The sequence below is a fragment of the Phyllobates terribilis genome, unplaced genomic scaffold, assembly GCF_046119375.1.
Source record: "Phyllobates terribilis strain yellow unplaced genomic scaffold, ASM4611937v1 Scaffold_1__5_contigs__length_1240528914, whole genome shotgun sequence".
NCBI classification, from domain to species: domain Eukaryota; kingdom Metazoa; phylum Chordata; class Amphibia; order Anura; family Dendrobatidae; genus Phyllobates; species Phyllobates terribilis.
This window is the reverse complement of record NW_027362761.1, coordinates 391,237,516-391,259,659: the sequence shown is the minus strand read 5'-3', so window position 1 is coordinate 391,259,659 and position 22,144 is coordinate 391,237,516. Positions and strand designations below refer to the sequence as shown.

The 22,144-nt window shown below is 43.9% G+C and overlaps 1 protein-coding gene across 5 annotated transcripts in view; it reads left to right on the top strand.

Moving 5' to 3' along the window:
• Positions 1 to 9,925: 9,925 nt before the first annotated feature.
• Positions 9,926 to 22,144, top strand: part of CTXN3 (cortexin 3) — a 207,239-nt gene continuing 195,020 nt past the window's right edge. For 4 of the 5 annotated variants that reach the window (XR_012251423.1, XR_012251422.1, XM_073654880.1 and 1 more), the window contains exon 1: positions 9,926 to 10,015. The gene's annotated coding sequence lies outside the window, so the exon portion shown is untranslated. The remainder of the gene's footprint in view (positions 10,016 to 22,144) is intronic. The other variant, XM_073654873.1, reaches the window with a different exon arrangement.

The following is a 22,144-nucleotide window of genomic DNA, read 5'->3' as shown; positions in this document are numbered from 1 at the left end:
GGCGAGCACCGAGCATTTTCGGGTTACTCGGGCGGGATCTCGGGTTTCCGCCCTGCATGTTTGGTGCTCTTTACAGAGCCAATGAACATGCAGGGATTGCCAGCCAGTCACTGTAATGCCACAGCCATGTTGTTTGTGGGCATTACAGTGATTGGCTGGCCGCACAGCATCACCTCGAGTATTTAAAACCGGGCGCCGCCATCTTGGACACTGTCGCTCCGGATCAGGCAGTGTAGGGAGAGTGCTGCTGAGATAGGGAGAGATTTATACTGCGAAATAGGTAGTGTACAGTCTCTAAAGCCTGCAAAATCAAACAAACAGTCCTTCTGAGGACTAATATCCATCCCAGATAGACAAGGACTTGCACGGGGATAGTTGCAAGTCTGCATCTTCTGATGCGGCAAGGATCACTTCTGATGGGCACACTTTTAGGCAGTGACCTGGGTGTCAGAGATGCTTCCAGGGGTCTTCCCCATGCTGTTCCCATGTCTATTCAGCACTGTATGCATGTGTCTGATGATGTGTCACACATCACATGGCCAGATAAGGTTGTAAAATGTTAAAATGACATTTCCCGGTGAATGCATTTGTCACGGTTGAAAGCAATACAAAAATGCAAAAAACGCATAAAAAATGTTACTTGTGAACATAGCCTAAGGTGTGGAGGAGTATTTTTGTTTTTGGTTATTTATTTTACCTTATACACAAGTCTTTACCCTGGAAAGGAAGTTCCTTAACATATTTCACAGGAAAACAGTTTCAGTTTAGTTTTTGAACGTTTTATTGTGAGCCCGTAAAAGTGGCTTAATACCTCTGACCACATTGTTGACAGCAGTGACCTGGGGGTCAGAAATGCTTCCTGGGGTGATCCCCATGCTGTCCCCATGTCATTTGAGCACTGTCAGTATCAATACAGACTGCCGAGGGTGCCGCTGCAAAAATGCTCGGGTCTCCCATAGACTAATATTGGGCTCATTGCTCGGGTCGAGCACCCGAGTATCACGGTGAGCTCAGCCCGAGCTTCGAGCACCCGAACATTTTAGTGCTCGCTCAACACTAGTTATCAACCCTGATGCAGTTCTTCATCTTTTATGAGATTATATTCATTAAATTCAATTATATTCATAATTTGAGTGCAGTTTATTCTGACGTACCATAAAATCTGCAACAATTATTTGCTAAACAGTATAGAACTGCTGATGGAATTCCTCACTGAAAGTTTAACTGCATGGGGATTTTATAGTTATATTCTCCCTGCAGCAGCTCACTTCCAGTCATACGAGCAGCACTGGGGGCTGTGAGCAGTCTGCGTTTTTCACACAGCCCCTTGTACACACGTGACTGGAAGTACCTGCATGTAGAGCATAACTTCATTTTCTTCCCATGCAGCCAAAACTTCCAGTTAGACAACTGCATATACAGTATTTAAAACGGTATTTAACTGCAGATTACCACTTTGGTAGCAAGTAAATAAGTTTTTTTATCGCATGTTGTCTGTGTGCTAGAAATTGACAGTGCCTCCGTTTAATATTTTTAATCAATCCATATCTTAAAAATTTTTTTTTTACTGTCGGACAACCCCTTTAGGGGAATCCGTCAGTAGGGTCAACCCTCCTAAGTCATCTATATGGGCATGCAGGTCATTGAAAGCAGAATCTGTATGAGAATACCCATATAGATGGCTTAGAAGGGTTGATCCTACTGACAGATTGATTCCCTTTAGGTTTTACCAAACTGTGAATCTGGCATTTCCTGCAGACTGACATCTTTCTTGCTTTAAGGTAGTAAGTGACCTATAGCATTGGTTACAACTACACTACATGTCTTCCTTCTGAAAGCGATTTTGGAGCCGTGTCCTGGGGATATTTTGCTGGGAAACCAATATATCTGCAGGTGAGTAGCTCTATAACAAATTTAAAAGGGGTGGTCTTAGTGATTTTTTTGCCATTTCAATTTGATATTGATTTATTATATGCAGTTTTTTTATATGATACATAGGAATACCAACTTTTTATCACCTGAGACATTTTGGCGCTCATAAACAGTCATCACTGATCTAGACCTGTCACAGCAATCTAATTTTGTTAACCATTAATTAACAATGTGCACAATTACTATATTTAATAGTACATAGACCAATTGGCTCATGATACCTGAGTTCATAGTTTCATAGTGTTTAAAGTTGAAGGTAGACACCGAGTTCAATCTATAACCTAATATGTTGATACATAAGAAGGCAAAAACCCCATGAGGCAGTTGGTAATTCCCTCATATTAGGGGAAAAATTCCTTAATGCCTTGTCTGATTGTTAATTGTTGAAATCCCATAATCCAGTGGACAAGTGTTATCCTGAAATATTTCAAAGCAGCTTAAAAGGTAGAAGTCAGGATTCCAGAGCATGCAAGTAATAACGGCATGTCCAGAGCTTCAATAACATCACTGGGAGCCAAGGCACTATTTTAAGGATAGCTACTGGTTCATCTGTCTAGCTTTACTCAGTCTTAGTGAAGAAGGCAGCTGGTGAAGAAACATCATCCAAATCGATTAATGTGTAATGGGGGACAGTTGTAGTTCTTTCAGATTCAAAAATATTGTCATCCCAAGCTGCCGTCTTCACTTACTACTCCTGCATTAGCCAATGCACGCCTAGAGCAGAACTATCTAATCGAAACCACATTCATTCTATGTAACATTCATCAACATGACAGAAACGTCTCTTTTAATAACCCAATGATTTCACCGGCAAAATGTCTTTTGTTTTATTGATTTTTATTTATTTCAGAATTAACCTTTGGGTTTTTTGTACGCTGTTTTTTCTGCAAAATCCCTGTCCTGCTTTTCACCGCTAACAATAAACAATGTTACGTTTCGCTGTCCTGCGCCTGGAGATATTAGACAGCCCAGCGGCTGATTCTAGATGAGCTCATATGTTTCATGCAGAAATCACTTTCGATTTTTTTCTGTCCTCATCTTCTCTTAAAGGGGTGTCAACAGATTACATTTATTTACTAAGCCAGAAGTTTTTGTTAGATTTTCTAGAATGGAGATCTCAGAAACTGCAGCCATATGGACATTGCAGTACTGTACGTATATAGACATGTAATGTATTTTTTATGTGCAATATAGATAGTATTTCCATTGTTGTTGTGATTTCATAATTAATAACCCACATATTTTCTATCAGGTTCAAACCCAGCGAGCTTCCAAGCCACTCCAATTTTACAAGCTCATGTTGTTTAAAAATTCCTTAGTGTACCAGGAATTAGAGTAGATTGCCAGGTCTTACTGGAACATGTCATGACCACTTGGAAACCATTTCTGCAGCGTTAGTAGCAGTTTCGACTTCAAATGGCCAAATTTTTTTATTGTTCATCATGTCAACATTGGGTTGGATTCTCCCTCACCTGCAGCTTTAAATTACTCCCAAAAATCGTTTTGGGTAGTTCTTGATTGTTGTGAGGTCAAAGAAGCTCCCAGGGTGAGCATAAGGCCTGTTTCACACATCTTGATATTTCCGGTGCTGGAAAAAACTGTATCGGAGATATCCGTGTCCATGTGTACCTGTGTGGCATACGTGTAGCAAACGTGCATCACATCAGGATCACACGTTACGTGTCACATTGCTGACACATGGATGTCATCAATGTGCACGTGTGTTGGACATTTTGCGGTCCGTGTGGCATGCAAAAATCGGACGTGTCAGCGTGTTTTGTCCACGGACTCCCAGTCTGGAAAACACACTGACATGTGTGCAGACTGATATATTTGAATGGGTCTATGTGTGTAAGAGTCTCCAGCACGTGTGAAAACTGGCACCACACGTACCGGACACACTGATGTGTGAAAGAGGCCTTAAGCATACTTTAATCTATTCCCTTGAACTTAAAAATTAGTGTCACATCTCCACCAGAACCTGCAACTTCTACTTCTGTCACCAGGCACCTCTGTATTCACTCTGCGGGCAGTGCTGGTGATAGAGTAGTCAGAACCAGAAGCTCTGGAAGGCATGCTCTGTATAGCACTTAAGATTAGAGTGGCTGGGACCTGTAGCACAGTCTAGTCTGTTAGTATGGGTGTGTGTGCTTTCCAGCTGAAGTTATCAGCTCCCTGCTCCAGCCAATTGGAGAGCACCACACCCTACCAAGGCTTCCAGCTTGCTGCTGGAAGCTGCCGGATATAGCTTTGTGTTCCCCTGGCTGGGGTGTGTCTTCTGCTCCTGTTTGGTTCTAGTCCGGTTTTGACCCCGGCTTATGTTTCTAACTATTCTTATGGATCCTGATTTTGTCCTTGGCGTGACCTCTCGGCTCTGACCCTGCTTGGCGACCATTCCTATCTCTGGATGGCAGCCTTTCCGTGGTACCATTCCTCTGGGTCCTATTGTAAAACCAGATCCCTGTACAGGGGTTAAAGAGTATTGGGATTTCTCTGGAGTCTGCCAGATGGAATGGCTTGTGCCAAGTCTGTCCGAGGCAGCCTTTTGAATCTGTGGCATTGGTCAGACGTTACAGCTAGTTTCCTTAGAGAAAAAATATTTTTTCTTCATCGTTTAGTCTTCATGTTTTTTTCACCCACGACAAACGCTCCTTCATTGCAGCAGCTGAAAGTTGCTTCTTGACAGATTTTGACAGATCATGCAGCTTTGTGGCCAGATTCCAGAAGATGGCAGTACATCGTCATGTCATCAACATTGGCCTAGAATTTCAATTAGCATCAAAGTTATTCAATGCTAAGAGAAATATCTATATCATACTCATACTCATACTCCTATCATACTTTTTTTTTACCTGAACATAGGGTAAAAAAAAATAATACTCACCTCACCATTTACCTGTCTCGTCGTTTCCACTGCCCATCTGGTTTTTGCACTTTTGTTTTTTTCCTCTTTTTCTTCCAAAAGCCATAACTTTTTAAATTTTCCATCGACATAGCTATATGAGGGCTTGTTTATTTAAAACGAGTTGTAGTTTTGAATAACACCATTTATTTTACTATATCATGTATTAAATAATGGATTTTTACGGATTTGGTGATGCCAAATATGTTTTTTTATTTCTTCATTTTTATTGAGGATAATAGAGATAATTAAAAAATGTTTTAAATGTTAAAAATATTTTTAAAAACGTTTTTTTACTTTCCATGTTAATTTTTTTATCTCTTAGCGACTTAAATCTGCGATGATCCGATTGCTTATACTATAAACTGCAATAGCACAATATTGGGCACACTATATAAAAATGCCCATATATCGAGCACCAAATGGCAAAATATAAAAAAAACAAAAAAAACAAAGAAAACGGAATACGCAGGGAAACTGCAGGATTGAACTAAGAGCAAAAACTGGCCACTTTTGACCTGATGACAAGTCTTCTTTAAAACCATTTGCATATATGGGTGTAACTGTATGTCAATCTTGGGATGACTGTATGTGACATATAGAGTAATAAAATGTTCGTCCACGCTGGGGTGAGCGCGAATGGAGGGAGCTCAGCTCCTGAGCCCCCTCCACATGTGGTCACCCCAGTGCTGATGTACAGTTAATTAACCTGTATGCCACTTGTGGTTACCCCAGCATGGATGTACATTTAATCACCTTGTATGCCATGCTCGCTTGGTAAAAACTCTAAAAATTAGCATAGTGGGCACACTAAATAAAAAGGCCTTTACTTCTGGAACCGTAAGTCAGATATATATATAAAAAAAAGAAAAAATGTAATGAGCGGAGCCGTGGAAATTCGGGTTCTGGTACCCAACCCAAACTTTATTCCAAAGTTCGGTTCCAGTACCAGAACTATACCCAAACTTGAACCAGAACCAGAACCCCATTGAAAACAATGGAGACCCGAACTTTTGATCTGGAAAATTCTCTCTCCTCTCGGACTTCCCTCGGAACTCCGAACATTGCAACGGACCTCCGGGAGAAGTCCGTGTTCTGTGTTTAGCACCGGACACTAACTTCCGGTACGAATCCCGAACTTTTAAATACGGTTTTGCTCATTTCTACTCAGAAGCAGCAGGAAAAAAAGAAGAAAAACTGGCCATTTTTGACTAGGTGACAGATCTTCTTAAATGTAAAAGGTATTCTATTATTTTAAGAGAATAGTTCAGTGGAAAAAAAACAGATTGCATACAGATTGCATCCATTTGCTGTCCATTTTTCAGGTCCTCTTAAAATGTACAAAGTATTCTATTATTTCTGGTCTGGGATCAAAGTTTGAAGGAGGCTGGATACAGATGTAGGAGACCTCAGAATCTTATGAGCATCTTTTTAGGGCAGCAGCCAATTTAATAATACACACAGTGCACTGACAGAATTCGTCCTGCTGTGACTGAGACAACGATATGCCATACATTCCATAACACCCTCAGCTTCCTCCCCATTAAAATGCTTTCCGTAGGCAAAGAAGGACAATTGTGACCTGCGATTGGGGGTACTACTGTCCAGACAGCTGGTTCCAGTGGTAGTAGTGTAGCTTTTGCTACTCCCAGTGACTCTCGCATTCTTAGCCGTGGTATGTTTTTTTTCTTTTACACTAACCCATCCATTGCCACCTTGCCACTCTTTTTTTTACCTACATTTTGGGCAACACTATAATTAACCTTTGACAATCTTATCAACTCCAATTATTTAACTCTTACTAAAAAGGATGTAACAAGAAATGCTAAGTAGGTAGGTACACCTACAAGCAAAATGTGGTAACAGGCTGCACTATAGAAGTGGTGTATGCGGTTCCGAGTGCTGGCGCAATCCAAAAAATTTTTTCACCTGTAGCTGATCTATTCATTCTGCCTCACAAAGATTGCAGTAAGTCTCAGCTCACGTTTATCCTGTGCTCTATGCTGAGTGCTTATACTGAGGTTTCTGTGTAAATCTCTGAAATACGTGATTCAGACAAAACCCATGATGGAAGATTCCCTATAATTAGGGAGAAGCACTGTGGATGCCGTCTGACCTGTAATTCGGTGGTGTCTGTCTTTTTTAGTGTGCATCAAAGTGCAGTCAATCACAGTTTTGTGAACCTCTGAAAAGAAGGACACCACTAAACAGAGGCCAGACAGACTCCATAGTAACTCTGCTGCATCATTATAGTGATTGCATCCCTCGGGGGTTTCATCTGAATCACGTGATTTGGAGATTTATATGGAAATCTGGACGTAAGTGCTCAGCATAGAGCACAGGATAAATGTGATCTTAAATGTTAGGTAAAATGTTTCCAATAAAAGCTTTAACTCAATTCACAAAGAAAGAAATCCCCCACTCAAGTCCATCACCTGTCAGTGGAAATATAGGGGGCTTCCATATTACTGGTATCACAAAGGCTCTGGAAAAGTGAAATGGCTCCTCGCCCTCTCAAAAGAAATCCAGCAAACTCTGCACTCCCAAATCCAAATGCCCCTCCCTTTTGAGCCTCACAGTGTGCCCAAACTGCAGTTAGTATCCATGTTTGGCAAATCTGTAACGATGAGAGCCTGCTTAATTTACGGGGTCCATGTCTCCAGAAGCATGAGCTAGGCACAATGTACTGGGCACTACAACATATTGAGCACTACAACGCACGGGCACTACAGTGGCAGATTTTCAATTTTCACTCAGCCACATTCACTGCTACTTTTTTCTGGCAAGCACCCATTGAGTCTAAATCGCCACTGCACTTGTAGATACATTTCTGGAGGGGTGTAATTTCCAAAATGAGGTCACTTGAGGGGGGATTCTGCTCTTCTGACACTTAGGGGCTCTGTATATGGAGTTTAAAAACTACTCTACTATAATTTCTTCTCCAAGAGTCAAATGGCACTCCTTCCATTCTGAGTCTTGCCATGTTGCTAAGCAGTACAGTACAGCCACATATGGGGTATTGCCACATTCATCAGAAATTGTGAGACACATTTTGGTGCCATTTTTACTCATTTTCCAGTGTGACAATGTAAAATTTGGGTCTAGAACATCATTTTTGTGGTAATAATGTAATTATTTTTTCTTCACTGCCCAATAGTATAAAATTCTGTGACACACATGTAGTTTGTAAAATGAGCTTATGGGTGGGTTTTGCTGCTCTGGCACCTCAGGGGCTCTGGCAATGTGACATGGCACCCTCATATCATTCCAGCAAAATGTGCACTACAATATGGTGCTTCTTCCCTTCTGAGCTTTGTACTATACCTCAAAAGTAGTTTTCAACCACATATGAGGTATTGGCGTACTCAGGAGAAATTGTGTAATTTCCATTGACCCAGCCCAATGTTAGTCAATTCTGTAAATTGCTTGAGGGTTAAAAATGCTCACTACACTGCTAGGTAAATTCCTCAAGAAGTGTAGTTTTCAGCCAAAATTGGCCTCCAGAATTCCCTTCCCTTCCAAGCCCTGCCGTGTCCCCAAACAGTATTTTTCTATCACATATGAGATATTGATGTACTCTGAACAAATTGCATTACACATTATATGGTCCATTTTCTCCTGTTACCCTTGTGAAAATGAAAAATTTTGGGCTGAAGCAACATTTTTGCTGGAAAAATATATTTTTTTATTTTCATAGCTCAACGTGGGTTCAAGGTGCTCCCTACACCTCTAGATAAGTTCCTTGAGGGGTGTTGTTTCCAAAATTGTGTCACTTGTGGGGGGTTTCCATTGTTTAGACACATCAGGGACTCTGCAAACCAGACATTGTGTCCATTATCTATGCAGCCAATATTGCGCTCCAAAATTCAAAAGGCGCTCCTTCCGTTCCAAGCTCTGCCGTGCGCGCAAACAGTAGATTTACACCACCTATGGGGTATCAGCGTACTCAGTAGAAGGTGCCCAGCAAATTGTATGGTCCATTTTCTCCTGTTACTCTTGTAAAAATGTCAGTGCTGATGTTTTCCTTTAGTGACGGATACTGATTTCAGATTTTTTAGTCTGTAAAAAAATATTGTGTTGTTTTGCTGATTTCTAGTGCATTAAGAACAAAGAAAAATGTGTAATTGTATCTCAAGTGCAGCAGGACAAATGCTATGTACACTGTATAACTGATCAATCACACTGGCACTGCTGCTTTCCCCACTCCTATCTCTCTCTCACCGATCATTTGAATCTTAGACTACTACACTTTACTCTCCACTCTCTCTCATCTTACTGTCTGTCATATTTGTCCAATGTTCAAGGGCTTCCTTTTCCTATCTCTGTTGTTGAGCTGTGAGCTCATTATCCTAAATCACCCTAAAATGACTTCTGCATTCCCTGCCTTGGCTTTTAAGCAGTCTATGATAGTCCCTCCTGACTGACTGCACTATCCCTTGTGATATTATAGTACAGCCTAGGCTTTAGCGCCAGAAGTCATTTCATCTCAGTCTTCTGTGTCTGATGCAATAATTTGCAATGTGCCAATTAAATCTCATATTCTTTGGATTCGGCGGGACATTCAAAGTTCATAAAATTTGAAACAAATTCGATTCGCTATCGAATTGATTCTCCCATCCATATACTGTATTTATCACAGAATGCATTATGCATGATTTTTCTAAACTTTATCTAATGTACATAGTGCAGTGTGTACATTATTAATATTAAAGACAGTACCTGACATAAAATCTATACCTGTCTTCTTACATTTGCCTGTAATTGTATTGATTGTAAATTGCAATTAGTATATAATAGCACTTTAGTCAGTTTTCCTACTGTTTACTGAATATTTCTTGCTAACAAGATTTTTTGTTGGAAAATAATACAGAAGTAAAAGACTATACAATTACTGTACAACTACTATACAACTCTTACGCCTTGCAGTCTGAAGACGCACCTCCACAACAGTGTTTTCAGTGAGGACAGCTGCTTTGACATGAAGCGGTTAAGTGCAATGTGGTCTCCAGTTGGCAGAAGGCTTCAAGAAATGAAAGGCACAAAAATACAGAGGGTAAAATGCACTAAACTCCCCTCCCCACTCCTTTCATTCCTATCAGCATATCCAGTTACACTACTATTGACTTAATGAACAACTTGCTGACTATAGACATGAAGACAAGCTGTTTCCTCTGCTGGAAGGTAAGATTATAGAAGGATAATCTTCAGATTAACAACTCTCTGTAGAATATGCATATTATTTTTTTCATTCTTGTCATAATTAATAAGGCTACTAATGATTTGTAGCTTTTGGATAAAGTTACTGCTCTGTCCATCAAACTTTATATATTACATTACATTACAGGAGAGTATACAATGAATATAAGTAGAGTGAGGGCTCGTGAAGACCACCGCTCAAAATAGCTGTGAAAATGTTTGTTTTAGAAGAGTGGTCCTCTCAAAGAAGAAGGCCAGTATATCGTGTTGTGTTTCAATGGGACTGTTTAAAACAGCTGTCTGAATGTATAGTCAAGTATATGGCAGAAATGTACTTCTGCATGTATCTGCTAATGTTTTCATATCTTTGCTAATATATATTTTAAAAAATTGTATACTCCTTCGTATATACAGTGTAAAATTATTAGGCAAGTGAGTATTTTCATATCACCAGTTTTATACATATCTTCCACCTCCAAGCTGTATAAACTTGAATACTTATTGGAAGAAGCAGATCAGGTGATGTGTATTTGTGTAATGAGGGAGGATGAGGCCTAAGGATACAACACCCTTTATCAAGCTGTGCAGAATTATTAGGCAGCTTGTTTTCCTCGCAAAAAAAAGAGATTTAACTGAAAAGTCAAAAATTGTTACAAATATAATGTAGAAACTTGGCACTCATAGTTATGCTTAATCATTTTTTAAATTTTATTTGCAGTCACAAAAGTAGAGTAATATAGCAGATGTTTCCGTCACAAAAAGACCTTCATAAGTGTACTCCAACTGCACAGGTGAGAAGGGGGAAGAAATAGAGGGACTCAGTGTCCAAAAGAACATTACTTCCTAGTCTAGAGAGAAAAAAAAAGGTATAGTGGCTTCAGTGAACGCAGTATCCACCGTTTGTTCCTGTGAACAAACGGTGGATACTGCGTTCACTGAAGCCACTATACCTTTTTTTTCTCTAGGACTAGGAGTAATGCAGTCTGAGACATGATGTCCCAGATGTTCTCGATTGGATTCAGGTCTGGGGAACGGGCGGGCCAGTCCAAAGCATCAATGCCTTCATCATGCAGGAACTGCTGACACACTCCAGCCACATGAGCCACATTGTCAAGCATCAGAAGGAACCCTGGGCCCACTGCACCTGGATATGGTCACACAATGGGTCTGAGGATCTCATCCAAGCACCTAATGGCAATCAGGGTACCTCTAGCTAGCATGACTAGCACATGGAGGGCTGTGCGGCCCTCCAAAGAAATGCCTCACCACACCATTACTGACCCAAACCGGTCATTCTGGAGGATGTTGCAGGCAGCAGATCGCTCTCCACGGCGTCTCCAAACACTGTTACATCTGTCACATGTGCTTAGTGTGAACCTGCTCTCATCAGTGAAGGGCACAGGGCACCAATGTCAAATCTGCCAATCTTGGTGTTCTCTGGCAAATGCCAATCGCCCTGCACGGTGTTGGACTGTAAGCTCAACACCCATTTGTGGACATTGGACCCTCATACCACCCTCATGGAGTCTGTTTCTGACAGTTTAAGCAGACACATAGATGTTAGTGGCCTGCTGGAGGTCATTTTGCAGGGCTCTGGCACTACTTCTTCTTGCACAAAGGAGGAGGTAGCGGTCCTGCTGCTGGATTGTTGCCCTACAACGGCCCCCTCCACGTCTCCTGATGTACTGGCCTGTCTCCTGGTAGCGCCTCCAGCCTCTGGACACTACGCTGACAGACACAGCAAACCTTCTTGCCACAGCTCGCATTGATGTGCCATCCTGGATGAGCTGCACTACCTGAGCAACTTCTGTGGGTTGTAGAGTCCATCTCGTGCTACCATGAGTGTGAAAGCACAACCAACATTCAAAAGTGACCAAAACATCAGCCAGAAAGCATTGGTACTGAGATGTGGTCTGTGGTCTCCACCTGCAGAACCACTCCTTTATTGAGTGTGTCTTGATAATTGCCAATAATTTCCATCTATTGTCTATACCATTTGCACAACAGCATGTGAATTTGATTGTCAATCAGTGTTGCTTCTTAAGTGGACAGTTTGATTTCACAGACGTTTGATTCACTTGGAGTTATATTCTGTTGTTTAAGTGTTCCCTTTATTTTTTTGAGCAGTGTATATATATATATATATATATATATATATATATATATATATATAAAAATAAAGTCCAAACAGCACCAGCAAACATACAAAAATATATGGATCGGGTGCACGTCCTCCAGCATATAAACTCCAAAAAATGAAGACTGCACTCCTATTAGGAATCCAGTGATTTATTCGCTCAAAAAGAGCTAAGGCAACGTTTCGGCTCTGCGTTTGAGCCTTTCTCAAGCAATGTGACATCAGATAGGGTATTTAACAATACATAAATTTACAATCCATTTATACAACTAAAGTGTTGCACAAATTTTATAAAACTGACACCATATACAGTACAGACCAAAAGTTTGGACACACCTTCTCATTTAAAGATTTTTCTGTATTTTTGTGACTTTGAAAATTGTACATTCACACTGAAGGCATCAAAACTATGAATTAACACATGTGGAATTATATACTTAACAAAAAAGTGTGAAACAACTGAAAATATGTCTTATATTCTAGGTTCTTCAAAGTAGCCACCTTTTGCTTTGATGACTGCTTTGCACACTCTTGACATTCTCTTGATGAACTTCAAGAGGTAGTCACCGGAAATGGTCTTCCAACAATCTTGAAGGAGTTCCCAGAGATGCTTAGCACTTGTTGGCCCTTTTGCCTTCACTCTTGGCATTCCCTCCTACAGCCCCCTCCACGTCTCCTGGTGTACTGGCCTGTCTCCTGGTATTTTCTCCATGCTCTGGACACTTTGCTGACAGACACAGCAAACCTTCTTGCCACAGCTCGCATTGATGTGCCAACCTGGATGAGCTGCACTACCTGAGCAACTTCTGTGTGTTGTACTGTAGACACTGTACCTTATGCTACTGTACCTCTAGGGGTGAGAGCAATGACAAAATTCAAAAGAGACCATAACAACAGCCAAAAAGGACGAGAACAGAGAAATGGTCTGTGGTCATCACCTGCAGAACAACTCCTTTATTGGGGTTGTCTTGCTAATTGCCTATCATGTCTACTGGTTGACGGTTCCATTTTCACAACAGCAGGCAGGAGAAATTGATTCAAAATCAGTGTTGCGTCATAACTGGACTTCACAAAAGTGTGATTGACTTGGAGTTACATTGAGTTGTTTAAGTGTTCCCTTTATTTTTTTGAGCAGTGTAGTAAAAATCATGGTCTCCTTTGAAGCCCAGCCAAAGTCTAGGTTTCAAAGGAGTTCTGTTATGACAGACACGGAAGTCATTCACCATATCTCCACCTCAGGGTGTGGCTGTGCAAGTTAAATACTCGGTCACTGTTTTTTTTCTCTGTTGTGAGTTTGGACGAAGAAGTCTCCAGAGTGTGGAACTTCATCTCAGGAGGAGCTGAAGTGTGCTGCAACTTAAGTGGATGAATGACACACACATATGGACTGTGTTATAGTTTATCTTTTGTCCTGTCATTAGTGCCAACAAGGCTGTGTTTATTTTGCTGAATCTGCAGTGCTTTATGCTGATCCCTGCCAAAACCATGGGTGGTCGCTGCATACATGGGGACGCCAAGGACTACCCTGTGGCCAGAGTAACGGTGGGAACAGACTGTGGTGCCCTGCCCCAGGAGGTCGGGGTGATCAAGGACCTGATACATCCCGTCATATTGGGGTGGTACTTCTCTTTATTTTGGGACTTGTGTAAAAGGGGTTCAGTATCGTTGAGTTGCTCGGGAAAAACCCAGATCCCTCAGGAAGAAACCCCATTGATGTCAAAGGTGAAAGAGTTCCCACTGTGTGTCCTTGCCGGAGAAGAGGACGAGACTGTGACCGAGGAGGCTGACCTCCCAGAGTTAGAGGTGTCCGGAGAGAACTTTGGGCCTGCTCAAGTGGGACAATGTTAATGTTACTGTCTGTAATGGGGTAGCTCAAAAGCCGGGGGCAGACACCAGATTCCCACACTTTGAAGTTCAAGGGAAATTAGTGTATTGGATTATCAAACTAAGGGGTGGTGAGATAGTGGAACAGCTGTTAGTTCCATGACCATACCGACGGAGGGTATTAGATATGGCCCATTCACATGTTCTGGGGAGGACACCTGGGGGTTGAAAAAACTCAAGAGAGGATAATGAGGAGGTTCTATTGGCCAGAGTGATACTGGGAGATCGTAGACCACCTGCCAGATAACCGTGCCCTCCTCCCACTCCAATAGTCCCCTGGTCCCACTACCTGTGATAGAGGTCCCCTTTGAGAGGATTGCCATGGACCTCGTGAGTCCCCTAGTTAAATCAGCCCGGGACCACCAATACATCCTGGTGGTCATGGACTATGTGACCTGGTACCCTGAAGCGGCACCCCTAAGGAACTCGTCAAGTAAGACTATAGCCCGGGAACTGGTGCATATTTTGCCAGGACAGGTCTGCCAAAGGAGATTTTGACAGACCAGGGAACCCCCTTCATAAGCAAAGTGATGAAGGAGTTGTGTAAGGTCCTTCATATTGCCCAGCTATGGACCTCAGTATACCATCCACACACAGACGGTCTAGTGGAGTGCTTTAACAAGACCTTAAAGGCGATGCTCAGGAAGGTTGTTGAGAAGAATGGGCGAGACTGGGACTAGTTTCTGCTCTTCTCCATCAGAGAAGTTCCTCAAGTCTCTACTGGCTTCTCTCCGTTCGTGCTCCTTTATGGTCGGCATCCCAGAGGACTCCTAGACATTGCCAAGGAAACCTGGGAGGCTGAGGTCACTCCCCACCAGAGCATCATCGAGCACATTGCCCAGTTGCAGCAGAGAATGGGGAAAGTGATGCCCATCGTGAAGGAACATCTCCTCCAGGCGCATGAAGCACAGGCAAGGGCATATAACTGGTCAGCGAGGCTGAGGCAGTGCCAGCCTGGCGATCACGTTCTTGTGCTTATTCCTACCATTGAGAGCAAGCTCCAGGCCCGTATGAGGTGGTGGAGAAACTCAGCAAAGTGAACTACAAGGTCCACCAGCCTGGTCGAAGAAAGCCGCACCAACTATATCATGTGAACTTGCTAAAGCCATGGCGAGATTGGGAAATGTAGGGTACTCCTTGTTTGGGAGCCAGTCCAAAGCCAAAGTGGAGGATGTCACAATAGCAGAGACTCTATCTCTGGCCCAGAAGCGAAAGTGTAGTGAGCTGCTGAAACGGAACTGTGACCTCTTCTCGGAGTTGCCAGGGCGTACGCATGTGGTCGAGCATGACGTACTGACGGAAGCGCATGTTAGGCTAAACCTTAAGCCCTATAGGATTCCTGAAGCCCGCTGTGAGGTGATCTCATCTGAGGTGAAGAGGATGCTGGACCTCGGTATGATAGAGGAATCAAAGAGCGGATGGTCGAGTCCCATTGTTCTCGTGCCAAAGCTTGACCGGGAGTGGAGGTTTTGCAATGACTACCGCCAGCTGAGTGAGGTATCCAAGTGTGACGCATAACCGATGCCCCGAATCGATGAACTCATCGAAAGGCTTGGACCTGCGAGGTATATTACCACCCTCTAGCTGACGAAAGGCTACTGGCAGATCCACATGTCCCAGAGGCCCAAGGAGAAGACTGCTTTCTCTAAACCTGATGGGCGTTTCCAATACACTCGAATACCTTTCAGACTTCAGGGGGCCCCTGCCACTTTCCAGAGGGCCATGGATCAGATCCTCGCCCTACATAAGAAGTATACTGCAGCCTACCTTGATGACACTTTCGTCTTTAGCCCAGACTGGGCTAGTCATCAACCAAAGAGGAAGGCGGGATTTACTATACATCTGAAAAAATGTGCCATTGGAAAGGAGGCGGGCAAGTACTTAGGCTATATTGTCGGGAGAGGCGAAATTCAGCCACAAGTCAATAAAGTGGAGGCAATCCAGAACTGTCTGCAACCGCTCTCCAAGAAGCAGATAAGAGCGTTTTTTGGGATTGTGGGATATTACCGGCAGTTTATCCCAAATTTTGCCATGATGGCCGTGCCACTTATGGATCTTCTCAAAGGCACTAAATACATGATGGCGAAATGGACAGCGGAAACGGAGATGGCGTTCCAACAGCTGAAGATAGCAATGTATAAGCAGCTGGTACTGGTCGCACCATACTTTAATAAAGAATTCGTGGTTCACACAGATGCTTCAGAAGTTGGCCTAGGAGCCATACTGTCCCAAGAGATAAATGGAGAACAGCATCCCATCCTGTATCTGGGCAGGGAGCTCTCATCCTATGAGAAAAACTACGCTATACTAGAGAAAGAATGCTTAGCCATAAAATGGGCCGTAGATACGCTAAGATATTACCTAGTAGGCTGAAGTTTAAACTGGTGTCAGACCATGCCTTTTTGAGATGGTTGAGGGAAAAAAAGGGTAAGAATGCCCGGGTGACTAGGTGGTTCTTTGGTCTCCAGTACTTTAATTTTCACTTGGAGCATAGACCCGGGAAGTTACATGGTAATGCGGATGCCCTCTCTATAATTTCCTGTCTGGTGTCTGAAGGTGCCCAAACCGTCTTTGGGAAGAGGGGGGGGGATATGTGACAGAGTCACTGGTGATATATGTAAGAGGAGATATGTTTCACTGCGGCTACTAGCTTCAGTGAACTAAACCTACAAATTTCTTCCGGCATGTTATGTGTTGGGGCTTAAACCACCATTTTAAAAGTGAGTGTTTTTTTGTGAATGACACAGAGAAGGGAGGGAAGTCATTGACCATATGTCCACCTCAGGGTGTGGCTGTGCAAGTTAAATGCTCAGTCAGTGTTTTTTTTTTCGGTTGTGAGTTTGGAGAAGGAAGTCTCCAGACTGTGGAACTTCAGCTCAGGAGGAGCTGAAGTATGCTGCAACTTAAGCAAGCGAATCCCACACACATATGAACTGTGTTATCATTTATCTTTTGTTTGCTGTTAGTGCCAGCAAGGCTGTGTTTATTTTCCTGAATCTGCAGTGCTTTATGCCATTTTAAATAAACCTGTAGACGAAAACGTTCCTGAGTCTACTTCTGAAAGCAGCCGAGTGAGTCGTCTCACCACAATGGGAATACTAGTATATGAGAATTCATATGCATATATATTATTTGTGCTGCTCCCAGTTTGTGCGCCCCCTTACGAAGTTTTTCCCACACATATGTCTACTCCCAATTTCTCCATCCAGTATTTATAAATGATCAATACATTTTTTCATATTATCCTGGACTGTATATCGTCGTTTTTTCTCTTCCCCTGGGCCTTATACTGTGCATAGAGGAGCTGTGGGCTCCTCATGCTGTGTATAGAGGAGCTGAACATTAGGGGACTCGAGGGTCTTAATTAAATATTAGGCACTTAAGAAGCATCATTGTTATAGTGGCACTCAGAGTACAGTGACCGTCAAAGGTGCACACGGGACATTATTACTTTCTAGGAGCAAAATGTGGATGCTGTTTTCTAGGGCACTTGCACAGGGCATTAATATTTTATAGGATTCATTTTACCATCTAGATGGAACAAAGGAGGCATTATTACTATGTAATGGGCACAGTGGTGGGAATTATTATGTGGCACACCAAGAGGAGCACTGTTATTTTTCCAATCAACAGGTGCCGTAATAGGGCCACATGCAACAGCAGTGCCTCAGTATTGGGGTTACAACAGGATGAGGAGATTGTGCATGTTGAGAATAGATGGGGATGGTGCTTGACATATGAGAAGTCAAATAAGTCTTTGTTGTAAACTCTGATGATGAGTCATAGTTGGAAGAAGTTGTCCTTTCAGTCAAGGCCAGATGGAAAAGACGGAAAAAGTGATTGACTCCATCAGAAAAAGCGTCAACTGTAAGTCACCATCTCTAATCTACTGCAATTACTTGTATATTTTGCAGGATGGAAATCTATCACTCTATGGTCACGATATGGCGGTAATATTGGTGTTGGTCTTTGTGTAGAAATGTATTTTCAGATAAAGCCCAGTCATCTGCTGAGGTTCTCTACATCCACTACTAGGCCACGGCCCCACTATCAGTATTTGGTCAGTATTTTTTCTCAGGAGTGGGAGCTAAAACCAGGTGAGGAACAATCAAAGAAAAGGTATAATAGAAACAAGTCACCAATTCTACATTCATCACCCACTTCTGGTTTTGTCTCCCACTCCTGAGAAAAAATACTGACCCAATACTGACCAAATACTGATAGTGGGGCCGTGGCCTTAGTGTGTAACACTGTAGTTAGAATTAGAGTTACTGGTTAGAGGCCAACTCAGATCCTGAGCTGAAGCCCTAGCTGCGCTTCTGCAATGGTATCAGGTGAAAAGTAGTCTGAATTAGGGGAAACATATCAGAAAGGAAGAAACGATAAACGGCAGAAAACACAGAAATTCAAGATAAAAACAAAAACTTTTCTATTAAATGTATTAGCCATGTCAGTACTCCTCTACAGATTAATCTTTGCGAAAAAGGACAACTGCTAAATGCAATTATCTTTACAAATGCATAAGATATGCAACAAAAAGTGCTGAAGTGATTAATGCACATAAAAAAAGTCAGACTGATAACAGTTTATTAAACAGTTCTCTATCTACACTGCTCAAAAAATAAAGGGAACACTTAAACAACAGAATATAACTCCAAGTAAATCAAACTTCTGTGAAATCAAACTGTCCACTTAGAAAGCAACACTGATTGACAATCAATTTCACAAGCTGTTGTGCAAATGGAATAGACAATAGATGGAAATTATTGGCAATTATCAAGACACAGTCAATAAAGGAGTGGTTCTGCAGGTGGGGACCATAGACCACATCTCAGTATCATTGCTTTCTGGCTGATGTTTTGGTCACTTTTGAATGTTGGTTGTGCTTTCACACTCGTGGTAGCATGAGAAGGACTCTACAACCCACATAAGTTGCTCATGTAGTGCAGCTCATCCAGGATGGCACATCAATGAGAGCTGTGGCAAGAAGGTTTGCTGTGTCTGTCAGCGTAATGTTCAGAGGCTGGAGGCGCTACCAGAAGACAGGCCAGCACACCAGGAGATGTGGAGGGGGCCGTAGGAGGGCATCAACCCAGCCATAGGTGGATTATAATGAGGGCAATCCGGGCTACCGCCCGGGGCCCCGAGCCTGCAGGGGGCCCGCGGCTCCGGGCGGGGTGTCTAATGCCGGATTGCCCTCATTATATGTGCGGGCCGCCGCGGCACATACCGGTAGCAGTGGCGGGAGGGGGGGCCCCGGACCGCTCCCTCAGCAGCGGCCGCCGCTACTTCTTCATCGGCCGGGCCAGCACTGCAGCAGTTAACTTCCCTGTGCTGCCCCGGCCGCGTCACTGATAGGAGACACGGCCCTGTGCCCGGCCGTGTCTCCTAGCTGTGACGTCACGCAGTGCGCGCCCGGCTTGCACTGCTGCAACGGAGAAATCAGAGCAGGCAGGAGGAATGGAGCCAGGGGATGGTGAGTCTGTGTGTATGTGTATGTGTGTGTGTGTGGGTGTGTGTGTGTGTGTGTGTGTGCAGGCAGATATCATTGTGTGATGTCTGTTTATATTTATTTTTGTGTTTCAAATGTGTTTATGCGTGTATGTATATGTCTGTATATGTTTGTGTGTGTGCTTGACTGCATGCGTGACTGCGTGCGGCCTCCTGCTGAGTATAGTTGGCGCCGTGCGGCCTCCTGCTGTCTCTGGGGGGGCGCCGTGCGGCCTCCCACTATGCATAAATGGCGCCGTGCGGCCTCCCGCTGTGCATAGATGGCTCCGTGTGGCCCCCTGCTGTGTATAGATGGTGCCGTGCGGCCCTCTGCTGTGTATAGATGGCACCGTGCGGCCCCCTGCTGTGTATAGATGGCGCCGTGCGGCCCTCTGCTGTGTATAGATGGCGCCGTGCGGCCCCCTGCTGTGTATAGATGGCGCCGTGCGGCCCCCTGCTGTGTATATATGGTGCCGTGCAGCTCCCTGCTGTGTATAGATGGCGCCGTGCGGCCCCTGCTGTATATAGATGGCGCCGTGCGGCCCCCTGCTGTGTATAGATGGCGCCGTGCGGCCCCCTACTGTGTATAGATGTCGCCGTGTGGCCCCCTGCTGTGTATAGATGGCGCCGTGCGGCCTCCTGCTGTGTATAGATGGCACCGTGCTGCCTCCTGCTGTGTATAATGGCACCGTGCGGCCTCCTGCTGTGTATAGATGGCGCCGTGCGGCCTCCTGCTGTGTATAGATGGTGCCGTGCGGCCCCCTGCTGTGTACAGATGGCGCCGTGTGGCCCCCTGCTGTGTATAGATGGCGCCGTGTGGCCTCCTGCTTTGTATAGATGGCGCCGTGCGGCCTCCCGCTGTGTATAGATGGCTACGTGCGGCCTCCCGCTGTGTATAGATGGCTACGTGCGGCCTCCCGCTGTGTATAGATGGCTACGTGCGGCCTCCCGCTGTGTATAGATGGCTACGTGCGGCCTCCCGCTGTGTATAGATGGCTACGTGCGGCCTCCCGCTGTGTATAGATGGCTACGTGCGGCCTCACGCTGTGTATAGATGGCTACGTGCGGCCTCCTGCTGTGTATTGATGGCTACGTGTGCTCAATATTGAGTCATACAATTAGTGTAAGGCTATGTGCCCACGATACACAAATGTTCCGGATTTTTTTTGAGCGTTTCTGCATCTCCCTGGCAGAAAAAACGCATGCGGATTTTACATGCTGATTGTACATGCGAATTTTACATGCGTTTTCCTGCGAGGGACATGCGGATGTGAAGTGTTCTTCACTTGCATTTCCGCATGCGGGTTCACAAGCGCTTTCCAAGCGATTTTAGCATCACTTGGAAAGTGCTTGACAACTTGGTTACACTATACAAATCCATGCAACCAGCATGGATTTATATAGTGTGACCGTAAAAGAATGGTAAAAAATAAAAAATATATACTTACCTTCTGATGGCCTGCCGACGTCAGCGGTCACGTGACCCGTCACATGACTAAATGACGTCACGGCAGGTCCTTTTCAGACCATCGCAAGCTGCTGGCAAGCCAGGACGCATCGGATAAAGACACCGGGGGCCATCAGAAGGTAAGTATAACATTTATTTTTTATTTTATTCTTTTTTTACAGGTTCTATGGTACCCGGGTCCGGAGGAGAGTCTCCTGTCCTCCACACCCGGGTACCATCCGCACATTTAAACGCATGGATTCCGCATCTACAGATGCAGGGATGCGGATTGCATACGTTCTAATGCAAGTCAATGGCGGCGAAAACGCCGCGCTTCCGCAAAATAATTGGTAATGCTGCGGATTTTTCCACAATGATAATCCGCAGCGGAAATTTCCGCAGCATGTACACAGCACATGCGGATTATCATTGGGGAACATGGCAGACCTTCTACCAAGCATTTTTTTAAGCGTTTCTGCAGCAGAATTGCCGCTGCGGAAATGCTTAAAAAACGCATAGTGGGCACACAGCCTAAAAAAAAATATTATAATTAATATTGTGCCAAATTAATTTCACGTGAACTATCACATGATCTATCACAGGGGATCATGTGACATGTCACGTGATAAATCAGGTGTGTGTGTGTGGGGGGGGGAGGCTGCGTCTTCTAAACTTCCCGGGCCCTTGCTACTCTGAATCCACCCCTGAACCCAGCGGCAGGAGCGCTACCTCTGCCTTTGTGCAAGGAGGAACAGGAGGAGCATGTTAGAACCCTCCTGTTTGTTTGTTTTTTTCATCTTGTGTTTTGCGGTCACATGACCATCTGCCTTTATATTCCAGCTCCGCCCTCCTGGCTGTGCTTGACTTCAGTGTTGTTTTGACTGTTTCTCTAGCCTGGTGCTTCAGTGCCTTTCTCTGTCAGTTCGCTTGGTCCTTCTGGGACCTCTAGTACCTTTTTGTCAGTTTGTCTTTTTGTGTTCTGCAACAACTTCTCTGTTTAGGAGGTGTCCCATTTTTGTTCCAGTCCTTAGTTCTTTTAGGGACCCCTCCCCTTATGCTATAGGTCTTCGTTCAGACTAGCCGAGGACTAAGGCGGGTCTGTTCGCTAGGAACATGCAGCCCGCTACATCGTAGGGATTCAGCTTAGTCTTACTGT